Here is a 6,000-nt window from a genome sequence, read left to right as displayed (position 1 = left end):
TTGTGGGATCTGGCGCTAACTCCAAGTAGTTAGTGTCACCTACAAATTGGCGCTTGCCATCTACCTCTACAAGGATCAAATTATGAGCTGCTGCAACTGCTGACCTTCAACACCCCCTGAAAGGAGTTTAGGGTGGAGATGAGGAATGAGGCGCTCTGTGCTCTAGGAAAAACTGGCAAAACAGGTCTTCAGATACATATTTTCAGGAGACAATTTTATGAGTCCAACTGTTGCATCTCCTTGTACCTAGAAAAGCACTAAAATCATCCCTCATGGTGACACCTGCTCCTGGTGACTAGCAGTAACCTTCACGAGACTAGCAGAAACCTCCTGCAAAGAAATATGTGCTTCATTGCATGTACTCCCCCTGCACCAAAATCACATATATACTGAATTTCCCCCGCTACCTCTTTGGAGCAGCTTCTCAGAGCAATCTGAAATGCTGTCTACTGGACTATAGTCCTAATTTTACCCCAAATAAAACTTAACTCACAATTCACAGGTTGTGCTTTTTTTTTCAGTCGACATTAGTATCAGAATTGGATTGAAATGTAGGACGCCCAGTCAGTGTTAGAGAATTGGTGTCAGATACAGTAACTATAATGCTTTTTTGGGTTCTGTAAGTCATTCCAGCAAATTATGGAAGCTTCAGGAGTAGCGGGTATACCTGGGAGTGTAGATAGCTAGTCAAAGTGAGGACCCCTGAGCTTGAGACTAGCGTCTGAATTTAGGGCAGTCTTATTGCAACTGTGCTCTTACCTGTGAAGTCCGGCCAAACTCTGGGTAGTTGGTGACAGAAGTAATTTCATCCTACATGGAACATTATTCAGCCACAGAAACGAAAGAAGTACTGATACATGCTACATCATGGATGAACCTTGGAAAACAAGAAAAAAGCCAGTCACAGAAAGAACACATATTATGTGAGTCCACTTATATGAAATGTCCAGAATAGGCAAATCTATAGAGGCAGAGAGTAGATGAGTGGTTGTTTAAGGGTCAGGATAGGGTGGGGGTTAGGGAGGTTATAGTAAAGGAAAGCAAGTTTCTTTATAAAGTGATGGAAACGTTCTAAAATTAACCATAGTAAGAGTTACACATATCTGCAAACGTACTAAAAACCATTGAATAATACACTTTAAGTGGGTGAATTGTATGGTATATGAATTATATCTCAACAAAGCTGTCAGTTTTTAAAAAGGTAGTTATCTTTTATAAATACATACTGAAATAGCTATATGTGAAATATAAGGTGTGTGGGATTTGCTTCAAAAGAATCCACTGGGGGCTTCCCTGGTGGCGCAGTGGTTGAGAGTCCGCCTGCCGATGCAGGGGACGCGGGTTCATGCCCCGGTCCGGGAAGATCCCACATGCCACAGAGCGGCTGGGCCCGTGAGCCATGGCCGCTGAGCTTGCGCGTCCGGAGCCTGTGCTCCGCAACGGGAGAGGCCACAACAGTGAGAGGCCCGCGTAACGCAAAAAAAAAAAAAAAAAAAAAAAAAAGAATCCACTGGGGTGGAAGGGGGAACAGAAGGAATAAGACCAGCCATAAGTTGATAACTGCTGAAGCTGAGTGCCTGGAAGCTCATTAAACTCTTCTCTCCACAGTTATATATGTCTGAAATTTTTCATAAGAGGAAAAAAAGAAAAATTCCATGCAACAGTCTGGCTCACTCAGAAAAGAGAGGTCTGTCACCTCCTATGGTAAGTTATTGTTTAGAGGCCCCACCCAGAGCCCTCAGATCAGGGAGATGAATTATTGAGGGGAATCTGAGAGGCACAGAAGCCATGGAGTGTGGAGAGGTGATGAGCACAGGGGCTGCTTTGGGCCGGGGCAGCTCAGCCCCTTCAGTCCTCACTGACAACCCACAGACCAGGCTGGCCGTGGTGGTGGAAGTAGAGCGAAGGAGAAGATCTGGTAAGAAGCCTCCACACATTCATCTCAGAGGTAACACAGCCTGGGAGAGCCTCTTGGGAGAGGGGGAGGGCGAGGCCATCTCACATTAGGAAACTCAGGCAAAGGTTGAGGGCAGGACTCAGGAGTCCTGAGAGTTCAGTTTCCCCCATGAGAGTTGATATGAAGCCCACCTGTCTCAGGCCCCGAGGAGACCTGTTGCCCCACGCTCCTCCTGGAGGGGCCCAAGAGCATCCGCCTGTGTCAGCGTGGGATTCTGGAGAGTCAGGTAGAGATGGGATGGGCTGGGATGGGGTGTGGGTAAGTCCAGGGAAGATGGGAGTGACACTGTTGACTCCAGTTCTGCTCATAGGAACAATGCATCACCTTTGACAGAGTCCTGGGTTCTGATGCTCCTCAGGTAGGGGGGTCTGGTAGGGCGATGGGAGGAGGGTCAGGGCACTCAGGACCCTTGATCCTGGAATGCTGAGTGCTTCCCAAGCTCTCTGGTCAGGGCAGGCTGGGCAGGCACCTGAGTCGGAGATGTGCCTGTGTCTCCCTGCAGGAGGCGGAGCAGGAGTTGCTAGCAAGAGTCCAGTGCATGCTGGGCTCGGTGGGCCGAGCGTACAGTGTGGCCCTGCTGCTTCGGGGTCGAGAAACAGAGGCACCCCGGCTTGTGCCTCAGGTGAGTCCCAGAGGATGCACCAGTCATAGCTGTTATGAGACTCAAGTGTTGGCTCCTCAAGGAGACCTTCGAGAACTTTCCCCTCCCCACCCTAGCTGGACTAGGTGCCCCTCTTTGGGGTTCCTATAGCACCCCGTGGTCCATACAGGATGTTTTTCCAGCATCAATCACGAAGCTATTGAGAGGTCAGGGAAGGTGGGAGGCTGGGGTCCATGAGGTGAGGGTCAAGGAGGGGTGGTGTGCAAAGATCAAATACTCAGGGAAGTCTACTTTTCACTGTTCTTAGTAATACTAATAATGATAATAAACATTTTGTTTTTAGGCTTCAGCAAAGTGCCCCCAAACTAAAATAGTTGCCTCAAAACCTTGTCATGAGCCCCTACCCTAGCAAACAGGAGGTCCCACTGAAAATGTCTGCTCACTTGTCTGGCTCGCTGTGAACCACAAGGCCAGGGGCTATTTTTGTCCTGGCCACCAAGTCCAGAGCACCTAGCACAGGGCCAGGCATAGAAATAATTTCCTTGCCCTCAGGAAATGTTGAAAAACAGGTTAATCCTTTCTCAATCCTCACTCACCCTTCTCCTCTTTAGCTGCTGCAGATGCTGTTTGAAGAAGCTCTGCCCCTCAGGGGCTCTGATGCCGTGCTTAGTACACTTAGCCTGGTGCAGGTGAGGCCCTGAGGGGAGGGGAGACCTGGGGAGCCAAGGCCATGTTGATGCTGCAAAAGAGCCCAAGGCTCAGGGACTGCCTGAAGAGTTTGGATCTTTTGCCCATCCAAACACCTACAGCTAGTCTCTCATTGGTTCCCCCTCTTCCCGTTCATCCTCCACACCACTGTCGGCTTGCCTTGCTGGGGTCTCCTTTTTCCTGCCTGAGATGGCTGAATTTTGGTGCCCTGCTTGGTTCACAGGGCCCCAGCGGGAGGATCACATGAGCCAAATGCTGGGGAAAGGTTCGGTTTGTAACAGATGTTGTGCTTGTGTGATCGCAGCTCAGCACCAGTGGGAGGAGTCGGGACCTGCTTGCTCCAGGCTCAGAGAACCTGTCAGTGCTGGATGTGTCCCCTCTGGGCTTGTGAGTGTCCAGAGCCCAACGGGGTCTGAGGGAGCTTGTCTTAAGTCAGGGCTGACACCCCAAACCAAGCCGTTGGAGGCTTCTCCCCACTGCCACTCCAGGGAAGGGAAGTTATGAACTTGGGGTCATGCTTACAGGTTTTGCATTTGCCCCCAGGACTCCCTCTCACCGTCTTCCCTTCATCCCGTATCTCCATAACCTCTCGCTCTTCTCACCACCCCATCCACTTACACCTCTTCAACTCAGTCATTACCATCCCGGGTGATCTGAGCATCTCACCGAGCTGAACTTCAGTTTCTCCATCTATAAAATGGGAGCAATCCCAACTATCTTGTTTCCCTCACTGGGCAGATGATAGGAGAAAAAATAAGATCATGAAGATGAGAGGCTTTTAGGGGATATATTGAGCTTGGAGTCTTGGGGATGATTCTTATAGGCTCTTGGGCCCCCAGGGGCTCCCCATGCAGAGATTCTGGGGGGCTGGACAGAACCCTTGTGCTTAGGAGCTGAGATCAGCCTTCCCTTCCTCCAGGGTGATAGAAAATGCCAGTGAAGTGGAGGTGTCTGACTCAAGAGCTGCCTCAGAGCTGTACTTGCAGGCTGCAGGTGGTGAAGACAGGTGAGGACAGGCAGGTGCCTTCACCCACCCCCATCCCCTAGCCATTTGGCCTGATCCTTTGATCTCCTCCACAGTGCCTGCTCTCTGCTCACTGTCACCATGTCCTGCCCACGGCCTGACCCTCCTGAGGGGCCTGGGACCCAGGGCATGTGGTGAGGAGCCTTGCGGATCCTGCAGCTTCCAGGAGCCCTGTAAGTTTGATGGAGCCTTTTAACAGCTTTGGGGAAGGCTTGGGTAGGTGGCTGAAATATGGATGTAGAGGCCCAGGGCAGCATCAGAGTCTCCTCCTTTCCTCATCTCTGACATGCTGAAGGATTTGCTCCCTTTAGTATTTCTTGTAAGGCAGGTCTACTAGCAATGAACTCCCTCAATTTTTGTTTATCTGGGCATATCTTACTTTCTCTTACATTTCTGAACGATAGTCTTGCCAGATACAGAAATCTTAGTAGACAGGTTTGGTTTTTTGGTTTTTTTTCTTTCAACACTTTAACTGTGTTATCTCACTGCCTTCTGGCCTCCATAGTTTCTGACGAAAAATTGGTTTTTAATCTTACTGAAGATCCCTTGTGCATAATAAGCTGCTTCTCTCTTGTTTTCAAGATTCTTTCTTTGACTTTGGATTTTGACAGTTTGATTATAATCTGTCCTGGTGTAGATCTCTTTGAGTATACCCTCCTTGGAATTTGTTGAGCTTCTTGGATGTGTAGATTCATGCCTTTCATAAGTTTGAGGGACTTTTTGAGCATTATTTCTTCAAATATTCTTTCTGTCCTTTTCTCTTTCTCTTCTCCCTCTGGGACTCCCATTATGCATATGTTTGTACACTTGATGTCAGCCCACAGGTCTCTTAGGCTCATTTTCCTTCATTCTTTTTTCTTTCTGCTCCTCAGACTGGATAATTTTATTTGACCTATATTCAGGTTTGTTGAGATTCTTGTGCCTGCTCAAATCTACCCTCTAGTGAATTTTTAATTTCAGTTATTGTACTTTTCAGCTCCCATATTTCTACTTGGTTCCTTTTTATAATTTCTATTGTTCTATTGATAGTCACTGAGACACCATTTTCTTTCTTTCTTTTTTCTTTATCTTTATTCCCCTTCTCCCACCACAAAATTTTTAGGAAAATTCCCAAGATAGCAGTGAAGCTAGAAGTTGGGTGGGAAAGAGGGAACTGGGAGTTGACAGAGGAGCCAGCCTTGGTGAGACATCATTTTCTTGATTTAGTTTTCTGAAAATATCTAAGACAGTTGATTTAAAGTCTTTGTCTACTGAATCCAGTGTCTGGTTTCCTCAGGGACAGTTTTTATTAATTTCTTTTTCTTTTTTCCTGTGAGTGAGCCATACTTTCTTTTTTTTTAATTAAAAAAAATTTTTATTTATTTATCTGGCTGTGCCAGATCTTAGTTGAGGCATGTGGGATCTAGTTCCCTGACCAGGGATCGAACCAAGGCCCCCTGCATTGAGAGTGCAGAGTCTTAGCCACTGGACCACCAGGGAAGTCCTGAGCCATACTTTCTTATTTGCATGCCTAATAATTTTTTGTTGGAAACTGGCCAATTTGAGTACTTTTTGTAAAGACTATATTCTTTATTGTGTTGGTCTCTTAAGTTTCCATTCTTTTTCCTTAGTGCTCTGACACTCTGGATATGATAATCTGGTAACTCTGAAAGCTGGATTCTCCCTCCTCTCCAGGGTTTGCCTTGTTGCTTGTTGTGAGCATCAGCCATC

The sequence above is a fragment of the Pseudorca crassidens genome, chromosome 3 (assembly GCF_039906515.1).
Source record: "Pseudorca crassidens isolate mPseCra1 chromosome 3, mPseCra1.hap1, whole genome shotgun sequence".
Taxonomy (NCBI): Eukaryota; Metazoa; Chordata; class Mammalia; order Artiodactyla; family Delphinidae; genus Pseudorca; species Pseudorca crassidens.
The sequence above is the reverse complement of the archived record's forward strand: the minus strand, read 5'-3'. Positions refer to the sequence as shown.